Genomic DNA, 13,119 nt, shown 5'->3' on the forward strand with positions numbered 1-13,119 from the left:
TAAGGGATTATAGAAGTTCTTGGGTCTTGTTACAGAACCTGAAAGAGGCAAGTGTAAACACCATGCCATTACTTTGACTCTCAGTGCTTCACATATCCCCGGGTACGAAGTACCACATACACTGTAGGTTTTGTTATGTTTTATTTGGGGAGGAGTGTGATAGAAATATACATGATAAGTGAGGAAAGCACTGAATGTAGAGTCACAAAATTTAGGTGTCCATATAAGGCCATTTGTGGAACTCTTTCAAGAGCGGTCTATTTTTGAGGAAATACTTATCCCCTCTTCCTTAGTTCAGTTCTCCTGATTTGTATAATTCAGTTTTTCTCAGCCTTAGCACTATTGACATTTTGGAGCAGATAATAGTTGTGGGGAGCTGTCCTGTGCACTGTAGGATGTTTATCAGTATCTTTAGCCTCTACCTATAAATATTAGCATCAAACTACCCCTCCTTCATCATAGTTGTGATGATCAAAAAAAAACCTCCAGACATTAGCAAAACTTCCCCTGGGAGGAGGCTGAGGTAGGGAAGGTTGGGGAGGGGGCTAAGTTGGGGAGGTAGAGAGTAGGAGATTGAGGTAACAATGCCTCCAGCTGAAAAACATGGATTTAATTTTATGGTCTATATTTTATGGTCTATATTTTCCTCTCCCAGACAAGAAAACTAGTATTTGTTTAATTCAACTTCAAAAATGTAAAATATGTGGTATGTTTGAACAGTATTTGGTTCAAAAATGAGACTTTGAAATTATTTCATAATTCACAACATTTTGTGAAATTATGCACATTGTGCTTTGGAAGTACAATATGATTGGGTTTTAAAATAACTAATCAAAATTTTCCAATCAGATAGGCTGTATCCATTTAAGTCAGAAGTTTTCTTTTTTTTTTTTTTCATGGAACACTACATCAAAAACTAATGATGTAATGTATGGTGATTAACATAAAAAAAATAAAGTGGACAAAAGTTTTCTTCAAAGGAATCTGTACTTTGGTAATCACAATTTAGAGACCTAGTTTTTTTACATTGCAAAAAGGCAATCCTCCTTATGTAGAATTCACTGATGTGACAGATGACATTAAACCATGGCCACTTCTATATGTACTGCAGATGAGATTATGACAGGAAAGACATTTAAATGACATATACATTCAATCTTAAAATTTTTGAAAATTAAAGTTAGTGTGGATTTGATAAGAAAATGTACTTGAAAATCTAGATGTTCTAAAAAAAAAAGGACCTATAAAATATTCATGAGAGAAAAAATTAAACTAAATTAATTTAGTAGTTATCTTGACTCTTGTAGAGCAAAGCAGTTTTAGTACCCGGAGGCTTAAAATCCCCTTGTTGTAGACAGATGATAAATTCATTGTTTGACATGGTGAATAGGCCTACTCACTTGATAATTTTGAGGATTCTGTAGCTCTGACATTTGAGTTGTTACTGGAAAACCTTCTCTCCCCCACCTTTATACAAAGAGGGAAAAAGTCTGATATCTGGGAGGCCAAAATGGCCAAAAGAAGTGACTACAAAACAATTCACTTTGCATTTGTTTACGTAGCCTCACTAGAAGGAGCATTTGTGTTCAGAAGCCTTGATGAAATATTTATTAGGGAATATTTTGAATGAGATGGCCAGGGGGACTGTGAATGGGAATGTTTGGGTACAAATATCTTTTTTTTAAATTTTATTTTTAAAACTTTTTGAAGATTTTATTTATTTCAGAGAGAGAAACAAGGGTGGGGAGAGGGTCAGAGGGGGGAAGCAGACTCCCACTGAGCAGGGAGCCCGGTGTGGATCATGACCTGAGCCGAAGGCAGATGCTTAACCAACTGAGCCACCCAGGCGCCCTGGAAACAAGTATCTTGATTTGTTAGCTCCGGTCCCATCTCTACATACCTTGCTCTAAAAAGGGATTGTCCTTTTTTTTTTTTTTTAAAGATTTTATTTATTTATTTGACAGAGAGAGACACAGCGAGAAAGGGAACACAAGCCGGGGGAGTGGGAGAGGGAGAAGCAGGCTTCCCACCGAGCAGGGAGCCCAATGCGGGGCTCGATCCTAGGACCCTGGGATCACGACCTGAGCCGAAGGCAGATGCTTAACGACTGAGCCACCCAGGCGCCCCAAAAGGAATTGTCCTATCACCAGCTTGTGCCTGTGGCCCTGGTCTGAGTTTAAACAAAGAGAAGTCACTTGTGTTTTTGTTTCTAGAATCTATTATTTTTTCCTTAGATTTGTAGAAATCAGGTGATTGCCTTCTAATAACCTTCTAGATATTACGTAGGTTGGTGTAGTTCAGATAGATAAGGGTAGAAAAAAAGTGTCAAGATCAAGATTTGAATCTGGGAGTGGACCTGGAATGATCTTTGAAGGATTAGGGTCTTTTTACCCACAAATCTTCCATGCTTAAGTTTCTCTGAAGTCTTATCTCTCTCTTATTTCTATGAATGTGTACCTCAGCTAGTGGAAAGATTTTGCCATACTTTCTCTAGGTGGTTTCTGTTTCAGGAAATCATCCATAATTTCTTTCTTGTCTTTTTCAAGAGCTGGAGCTCAACATAGAACACAGTGGGTATTTAGTGGACAGCTTAACTTTCTCAAACTTTGAGTCTTTTAGTCAGGACTTTGAGCCCTTAGTTTCCTCTTACCATATGAAAAAAAAATCAATTATGGATTACTGGTTGTCTGGAGGTGGGGCTGGGGTGGAAACAGAGTAATTCCAAGAGCACCAGGAAGCCACCTAAGGCTTTTAAAGCAATTCTGTGGCTTACCGTTTTATTAATAAATAAGATTACTCTGGTTGCTCCCTGGAGATGAGAAAATCAGAATGTGTGTTGGAAAACCTGTTAAAGTATTTCAGTTGTCCAGGTGAGAGATGATGGTGGATAAGGATGACAGTAATGGAATAAAAAAATGAAAATATTTGAGAAGTGTTTTGTAGGTAAAACCACTAGGACATGATAGATTTGATGTAGTGTATAAGAGAGCATGAAATCAAAGATGGCACCTGGGTTTTTGATTTGAGCAACAGGATGGGTCGTGTGCCATTTATTGACATAAGTAATCCTGGGGAAGGGACAAATATAAAAAAAGAAAATGAAAACTTGAGTTTTACAGTATTAATTTTGACAAGCTTATAAAGTATGAAAAGTATGCAGTTGGATATGTGTCTGGAGCTGAGGGGAGAGAATTACTGTATTTTAATGGGTTGGTATGTTTAATCCCATATAACATTTTATTAGTTGTTTTGTGACTACAGGCATTTAATGAGGGAAAGTTCGCTCTTTAATTCAACCTTCTTTTACCTTTCTGCTCATATGAACAGCCTTAAAAACTGAAATCCTTCTCTCATTGGCTTTGGTGCTCATGTTCCATTGATGATAGCAATATGTTTGTCTTCATGGTAAATGGGGTGTCAACCTGGTTATCTCAGGTCAGAAGACTCCTTCATAGTTTAATCTCAAAGCTAAAAAAAGATTAATGGGAAATGTCATAGTGATGCATCCCATGCTTAGAATCCAATAATTTCGTTTTAATCAGTTGCACATTACTGGTAACACTGAATCATAACTTTGCTTTTCAAAGATACCATGACCTTGCACAGCTGTGTAGAGTGACTAGAAAAAGCTCGATATACTTAGTACCTTTTATTAGAACTATTGATATTTACTTTTTTCTTAAAGAGAATATTAGTGCCTTTAACTTATGCACAAATTGTCACACAGTACAAAAATAAAACAACTTTAAGAGATTGTCTGAAAATCAGTCAGTTTTACGCAGTCTAGTGAGTATATGTGAATGCTATCTTAAGCTGGAGGGATGTAAAAGAAACCTGACTTTTACCACTTCATATTTTCTTCTCAAAATCCAATCTATATTTCAGGAGGTGGAATTTCATGTTGACAGCTCAGTATGAAATCCTAATTCATTTTGGATAATTTGGAAATGGAACTGAAGAATACCATTTGCTAACAGATAATTTACACTGCAGGATTTATTTTGCATAATATATTTTTATGAGAATTTAGGAATTCAGAAGGGAAGATATCCGGCATCTTCTTCTGCATAATATATCATCTCTCAATATTTTCTTTAGTATGTTTTGAGTTCCTTAGGTTTGGGAGGGTTATTACTGTAAAAGTAATTTCAACATTATTCTCTTTGATAAAATACGAAGGAAAAAAAGAACAATCCATCTATTGTCAGAACACATAATCATATGGTTCAGGTTAGAGAAACAAAAGGAGCTTGACTTTCAAGCAATTGGAAAGTATCTTAAAACTCAATTAGCCAAGCATTTGCATTTTTCAAACAGCTTTTGTTTGTTTTCAACAAGTGACACAATCTCACTGCTATTTTGGTATATGCTATTTAAAGTTCTGGGTCCTCTTTAACTGAATATAATTTATTTGGATGAGAATGGTTTCACAATTAGATAGAAACAAGAGGAATAGAAACAGTTTGGTAGAATTTGATTTATTTATTTATTTTAGAGAGAGAGAGGGAGAGTGTGTGTGTGAACAGGAGGAGGGGCAGAGGGAGAGAAACTCAAGCAGACTCCCCACTGAGCACAGAGCCCAACACCAGAGATCTCACAACCCTGAGATCATGACCTGAGCCAAAATCAAGAGTTGGTTGCTTAACTGACTAAGCCACCCAGGTGCCCTTAGCTTGGTAGAATTTGAAAACTACAACTTCAATTTCAAGACATGAAATTATTGTTTTTCCTTAACTATTTTTACTTGTTAATAACATTTTGATATATATTATTAATAACACCTTGTAATGGGAGAACATGATTCAACTGCTATGCAGAATTCTAGTAGGTAAAAATCTGGAGCTTTCTTGTGGTAGAAATGCCAAAAGTGGGGCGCCTGGGTGAGTCAGGTGGTTCAGTGTCTGACTTCGGCTCAGGTAATGATCTCAGGATCCTGGGATAGAGCCCAGTGTTAGGGTATCTGCTCAGCAGGGAGTCTGCTTGTCCCTCTTCCTCTCCCCCAGCTCGCTCTTTCTCTCTCTCAAATAAATAATAAAATCTTAAAAAAAATGTCAAAAGTAAGGTCTCTGCATCTAAAGCGTATGGTGGATTTTTGTATTTTGTCTGGCCTTGGAGTTCTGGCTTTTCATTAATGTGAAATTACCAACATTGATTTTTGAGCATATTGGTGGAGACTGAAAGAAGATGATGTCACTTAAACAGAGTCCAGTTTATTCCCTGAAAGGCAGTGCTAAAGTGCTCCAGGTTCAACAACAGGAAGAACTGTGTTTGAAACCTATATTTTCCACATATGAGCTATGATGTTGGCAAGTTATTTAACCCTTTGAGCCTCAGTTTCCTTGTCTGTAAAGCAACACATATTTTATAAAGATGAAATAAAACGGCACCTGAAATAGTGCAAACACCTAAGAAATATTTAATAATAATGAGGGTAATTATTTTTATTAAGTCTCTAGCTTGCCCAACCTTGTTATTGATTTTTCTCTAACCCCAGCTAAATCATTATAAAGAGTTTATATTCAGGCGAAAACTCATATTTTGTTGAGCTGAAGGTAATATATTTCAGCCAGGCTAACAGACTCATTGCAAGAGTTTTTTTATAAAGTATTTTAAAATAGAATTCATAAGATTATAGACTGATAAGGGCCTGTTGAACATGTGGTCCAAATACTTACATATAACTAAAGAATTTGAGTTGAAGCTTTCTCAAAGTCCCATAGCTACTTAAAAGCAGAGCTATTATTACTACACAGGCTTTCCGATTCCCAGTCAAGTGTTCATTTGTTATTACACACTGCTTCATAAAGTCTGAGATGACTTGAGAAGTAGGTTAACACAGGATTGTGTGAATGCTGAGTTTGACCTGCTTCACAAATTCAGGTTGCAAATAATGTCATCCACAGGAAACCTAGTTCCAGTACTCATTCACCAGATTAACATAAGTCTAATAATTTCCTCTTAGGGCTCCCTCCCACCCCCCTTGATCTATCCAAGAACCCCAGGAGCTTGTGAAGTATGAAAGAGGGGGGATTCTGTCGACTCCCATATCTGAGCAGATGGGAGAGAACCTACAGTTTCACCGGTCAAACTTGTCCTTGCTTCCTGCTGCCAAATAGCGCTTATGTGGACAGTAGAACGTAATATGGTATAAAAGGTGCTGCTTGTCCTCTGCTGGTCCAGAATCTCCCAGGGAGGATCATTTTAGACCATGAGTCTTTAAGAGAGCACTCTCCCATTCTCTTGGTTCTGAGTTAGGTTCCAAGGAATGCTAGTTTATGATCCAAAGAAGTCAGTTCTTCAGGTCAGATGCCGGTTTTCCTCACACGGTCATTCTCCACAATGCCAACTCCTCCCAGTACATAGCTGTGGTTTTTCCTTTTCCTCTCTGGGATCCACACAGCAGAAGTCCAACATTTTCTCTTTTAGTCCCAGAAACAAGAGAGTTTATAATATATTTGTGAGACAACAGCGCTCTCCATTCATGCTTCAGTTGCTAGTTCCTCCATTATCTCCTAGTGGCTCTGCATGATTTCATCTTTGGGGAAGGGACCGATGCCAGAGACACACCCTCCTCTGGAAATGAAGGTGAATTCTGGCACTTCTTCTGAAAGTAGGGAAAAAGTGAATGATGCTGAACTGGGCACATAGAAGTCCTTTTATCAATATTTTTTGAATGATTACATAAAAACACTAAATGTGAAGTCTGTATTAGGGTATCCAAGTGATATGCCTATAAAATCTGAAATTTCATTGTATTCCTTAGATAAATTTATAATTTCAAGGAGATTTTTTTTTTTTTTTTTTTTTTTTTGGTCTCCAGGCTTTGGTTTTTCTCCAGTTAATCTCTGTGTGGGAGACTTGCCAATGAATTAGCAGTATGATCCTTTTCTAAACTGAAATTCTAACTGTATAATCTTTATTCTAAACATAATATGTATGTGTGTTTATATACATACATATATGTATGTGTTTATATATTTTTTCCTATAAATACAGTTACACTATCTGGATTTAGTAATGTTTTAGAGGATTTGGGTTTTTGTAATGTTTTTATTTTGGCCACGTTCATAAAAATATAAATACAAACATAAAATAAATCCATGAATCTACCCATTATCCAGCTGCAGCTTTAAAACATGCTGTACTTGATAAGCTTCCAGATTTGTTTTAATGGCAGAGTTTTATATCTGTGTAGCCAATCTGGATCATAAAGCAATTCCTGTTTGAAGTATTTGGCCCATAAAGGGAATACAGTGAATGGTTGTGGGTCACACTTAGTCACATCATTTCATTCTCTTGTCAGACAAGTTTGAGAATTGCCTAGAGGAACTGTTACAGTCTCTCTGGACCTGTGCTTTCCTAGAAAAGAATATGGCTGTTTAAGAGATTTATTCCAAGCAGAAGGCTGCATAAATGGAGAATTACTGTTGTTATTACAGTTTTTGTTTAGTTTGTGTCTGGAGCTGGTATTGGAGGTGAGATGCGGGTGCTAATTTTCTCCTAATAGTTGGAGATTAGCCCTGAGTATTCACACAGATCTTTCTTAACCAAAGGTGCCTTGACAGAGTTGACAAGTATTTGCTCAGGGTCAGTTTGAAGCTCAGAAACTCACAAACAAATGTGATTCTCTAAAAGTCAGAAGCAAACTTTCTGTAAAACCAGGCCAAAATTCCAAACTTGTAACATCAGCCTTTGGTGTGAGGGTTTGGTCCAGACCTTTGGATTCTGTTTAGTTAAATTTTAAGTGCTCAGGAAAGTTTTCTTGTAAATATAATCCATAATTTTTTTTCAAAATGTATTTTTAACAATACCCTAGACATTTCAGGAATACCCTAATTTTGAAAAAAAAGTTGGGGGTGGAACAGAATAATGTTTTAGAGAGCTACTTAGGATTCTACAAATGTAATTTTGAAGTATTATTTTAAAAAGAAGGAATTAAGAAAACCAATTTCATCTTCCAAGATCTGGGCTGGGAAATGAAGTGAAGGCCCAATTGTAGCCCCAGCCATTTATCTTACTCTGGTTCCTTGTGGGCATGTCTTTGTGTGCTGGTTCCAACATTTACGAATGGGATGTGAGGGAAAATGAGGAAGAGGAAGCTTCTCATGGGTCTCCAGTTCAGCATTTTATCAGAGTTCTGCATTGATTAATTGGGTCCTGTTGTACAATCATTACCCAAGTAGTATTTTGGTTCTCATTCTGCTATCATGTTCATAATTCCTTTGGGAGCACTCTTCTGGGAAAGTTGTACTTTGACTTTAGGACAGGATTCAGGGATTTATGAGTCCTTAGACTTTTCTTTAATATTAAATCTCACTCTTAATCATTAATATTAATTTATTTTCTGTTCATCCATCTGTTATCACCTCCATATATGGCTCTCCCTAAGATCCCCCTTTCCCCCCATAACTTTAGTGTACTCTTTCAAATTGGAATTTCTTCTATCTTCAAACATGTGAAAGTTTCCCTTCTTTGAAAAAAACAACAATAACCCAGTTTCCTTCATTTAAGCTTGATGTCTTTTCTCTCCACTCTTTTTTGTCCTTTAGCCATATTTCTGAGACAGGAGTTCGCTAATGATGACTCTCCTTACCGCTGGCTTTATCCATATTAAGCCCCATGATCTGGTTATCACTCAATTGAATCCTAACAAACCGATTTGTGATTCAATCTGTCTGATGTAGTACAGGGAGAAGAGTATAAGAAGCAGAAATAGAGGATGTCCTATGAGGCAGCTCAAAGCTGAGCAGCTAATGAAGGCAGACTTTACATCCTTGGAACTTCAGTATTCAATATGGTGGCCACTAGCCTCATGTGGCTCTCCTATCTTATGAAAGACTAATGTAACTAAAGAAGTGTATTTGAAATTTTAATTTAAATGCAGTGTTAAAAACTGATACTTAAGTTTTCCAATATCTGAATTATGTCTGGGAACAACTTGGGTATGTCAATTTCTATTTTTTCAGCTCTACATTTTATGAAATCTGTATAGATCAAGTATTTCTGATAAATTTAGCATCCAAATTGGGATGTGCTGTAAGTGTAAAATATGTGTCAGGTTTCAAAAACTTAATACTTAAAAAGAAAGTATAAAATATATCATTAATATTTTCCAAAAAACTTTTATTACATGTTGAAATAGTAATATTTTATGATAAATTGGGTTAGGTAAAATATATTATTAAATTAATTTTACCTTTTTTTACTCTTCTAATGCAACTGCTAGAAAATTTAAGATGACATGTGGGACTTGCATTATGTTTCTATTGGACATTGTTGCTCTGGAAACACAGAAGGGACTGACCTAAGTTTTGGGCTGGGCTGAAGTTGCAAAGTAGCTACTAGTGAATGGGAGAGTCAAGAGTCTGTCTCAGTGATAGGAAGTTTATTTAAAATACCTGGTGGGGCAGGGATTAAACAGGAATACCAGGTGAGAAGGAAAAGTCTAGGACTATGCTGCAGGCCCAGATCCCACTGAGGAGAAGGAGGGCTATACCGGGGGGGGGGGGTCAGGGGGGGTCAAACGCATGGAACAGTGTGGCAGCTGCAATGAGTACATGCTTTGAGCTGTGAAGTAAATGGGTTATCTGGGAATTGTAAATTTTGTGAACAAAGTACAACGTGAGCAGTTGTGACAAACCACAGGGGATTCCTTCTCTCTTATTATTTTTTTTAACGAAGGCAAAACCTTCAAGAGGCTGAGCCAGAAATAACTAGTATGAACTTAATCTGCCCCCTCACTGGTGGCCTAGGACAATATCTATTGTAGTCCTAGGTCAAAAGTAATTTGAGGGGCATGTTCTGATGTTTTGGCATAGGAAACTCATTCTCCCTCAAGAGAAGGTCTAAAACTTTTAGTTACTTTTTTTCTGTATATTTAGCTTTGACTTGACAATTCATTAGGAATTTTCACATCTGTATTACCTGCTGTGAACATTCTGTTGTTAGATATTGAAAAATTTGACACAAATAGATGGGGTAAAACTCACCTAGAGGGGGGATACCTGTGAAACTACAGATGCTCTCCACATACTTACTTTATAGTAGAACAGGGATATAACTGGTTCTATGGAGCAAAACTGGGAGATTCAAATTTCTTTTTTTTATTAATTTCTTTTTTAAATTTTGTTTTATTATGTTATGTTAGTCACCATACAATGCATCATTTGTTTTTGATGTAGAGATTCAAATTTCTGTCCTACTTTCTATTGTACTCCAAATAACACCTCAGTGGGGATTTACAAAGATCAATCCAGGATTAAGGGGTGCTGGTTACATGACTAGTCCCACGATCAAGGGTTTTACTTGAGAATCAGAACGATTCCATCCATTTCAAATATCTAGAACCTTCCTGGTTCTTTGCCAGCTACAGCTTTTTTCTTACAAGAAGGGAGTAAACTTTTAATAAACGCATCCTAGCCTCTGGAATCTGAGGCCTGGCTTTGCTCCTAACTAGATCTAGCATGATTTTAAGCACACCATTTAAGTATGTTGCTCTTCAATTTCTTCATGTGTAAAATACAGGTAATATTAGTATCTATGTCATCAGGCTTGCTAAGGATTAATGAGATTAAGTGTGCAAACTTTTTATCGCAGTGCTTGGCATATAGTAAGAGCTCAGAAAATGTAAAACGTTTTGCATTATCTTTTAAACATCCTTTTGGATAATTTGCATTTTATTTCTTTAATCTTTATAACCATTTGGTGAGGAAAGGATTCTGATCCCCCTTATGTCCATGAGAAAACAGAGCTTCCAAAAGAGAAACTCAAATGTCCGAGATTGCCACATTCTTGAAGGTATGATCAAGCAGTCTAAGTAGTTGAGAGCACAGACTGAATTCTGGTGCTCTGTGATGGGAGCAGCGACAGGGCCTCTGTCTGCCTCCATTTCCACATCTGTAAAAATAGAGCGTAACTGTAGCTACCTCATAAAATTTTTAAGAAGTTAAAGCAACTTCTCATTTATGAACACTTAGAACAGTGCCTAGAACATACTAAATGCTAATATGGTCTGTTATTAAAAATACTGTTTTGTTTTTATCTCTGGCTTGAAAATGAGTAAAATTGTCTAGGTTCTCACTTCAGTATTTTCTTCAATTTTTAGGTAAGAAAATGTTAAGTGCTTTGGAAACAAAGCATCCCTCCATCATTCTGCCTTAACTCAAACCTGGTTAAAGCCACTTTTATGCACTCTTTTATAATGATACAGGTGAACAATAGTAACTTTATTTTTTGGTCCTCAAGCAGTGACAGCCTTTTGTAGACCATTGTAAATCTGGGATCATGCCTTTTTCATATTTCTCCCACAAAATGTCAGCCTCCCCCTGTGGCTGGAATTCTTACTCCATATGACTGACATCTAACACATGTTCTGCTGCCAGATGTCCTCTTTTCCTTTGGCTGGGCATCTGGGTTTGGCACCAGTTTTCATTTCACTTGGGAGATGTGGTGTCAGTCAAGACTGTATTGTTGGGTAAGATAAGGGGGCAGAGAACACATTTTAGAAGCCATTTCACAGAGCTTTTGGGATTGTACCTGAGCTGGGAGATTTAGCAGAGAGATCTCAGGCTTTCCTTTGCTATGTGCTGTGCCTGGGTGATGTGTTGCATGGAGGGTTTTTTTTTTTTTTTTTTTGCCTTTTAAATTATGACCTTTCTGAAGGCCAAAGCCTTGTCTGTATATTCAGCTAGATATGTCATAGAGAGGGCACCAAAATGATCAATATATATATATATAAATTCTATACCGTACCTATTTTGAGAGAATTCCTTGTAGACTAAGAGCATCCTAATATTTGATGCTTGTGTTTCTAGCATTCCTTTAATAGAGGGCACTGAAAACAAACAAACAGGATTTATGCTCAAATAATTAGAAGGAAATTGAACTTTCAACACCTGAACTTTTCAACCACTGATTAAAAAAAAAAATGATAAAAAAAAAAAAAGGCAGTTCTCAGACTTTCTATATTTTCCAATGAACTTACCAAAATTCTGCTTTACGGGACACATTGCTATCTATAGCAGGGAGGGGCTGACACACTACATCCTACAAGCCAAAATTGACCTGTTGCACCACTACCACCCTCCTTTAAATTTGTTTTGTAAATAAGGTTTAATTGGAGCACTGTGATATTTATTTAGGAATTGTCTGTGGTTCTTTCATATTACACTGGCACAGTTGAGTTGCCACAGAGACATGGCTTACAAAGCCAAAAATATTTATCTGGACCTTTACATCTTGTCAATTCTGTCCTTGATTACATGTAAACAAGTGAGTATGGCAGTTTTCCAATAAAACTTTATTTACAAGCAGGCCAGATTTGGCCAATCCTTGATAAATTGGAAAAAGAAGGTGCTTTAGAGTCAGATATACCAACTGTGTGACCTGGGAAGCAATACTTCACCTTTCTGAACCTCAGTTTGCACGGCCTGAAGACAGGGATTAATGCTTGTCTCACATGATTGTTAAAAGGATAAAATAGGAAAATGTATGATTAGAAACTAGCATGTATGAGATCCTCTCTAAATGTTTGTTAGCGCCTTTTCATTTAACACCTCATGCTTACAGGCTATCAGGAATTTACAATTAAAATGTAGGAAAATATCACCTCTACCAAACACCAGGGGAGGTGTTTGTCTCAGAAAACAGGGAAAGAGAAAAGATTTAAATTTTTAAAAAAATTGTTCAGTTTCATTTAAGGACTTTAGTTTGGCTTGTATGAATATATATTAAAAAGGAGAACAATATTTACAAATCTGTATCATTTTGATATCCCAAACTTCTAATTTAACACTAAATTTTGAAAAATACACTGTTTTAGATACATTTCATGCTCTTAAATACTCAAGAACTTAATGTAGTTTTACAATGTCTTTGATGTTTCTCAGTGTTCAGAAATATCTCTGCCACATCATTAAACCAACTATTCCTCACAGTCACTTTTAAAAATGAAGCATCCAGGACTAAAAGCTAGAAAAGCATCTGTATGCATGTTTCAAATCAGTGAAAAATGAAAGTGTTATAAGCAAATGAAGCCCTTGGGCCATTGCAGGAATGTTGATCCTGAGCATCATCCATCACCAAACTCTGAATGTGGGATTGTGGGATATTCTTGCTATA

The sequence above is a fragment of the Halichoerus grypus genome, chromosome 1 (genome assembly GCF_964656455.1).
Source record: "Halichoerus grypus chromosome 1, mHalGry1.hap1.1, whole genome shotgun sequence".
NCBI lineage: Eukaryota > Metazoa > Chordata > Mammalia > Carnivora > Phocidae > Halichoerus > Halichoerus grypus.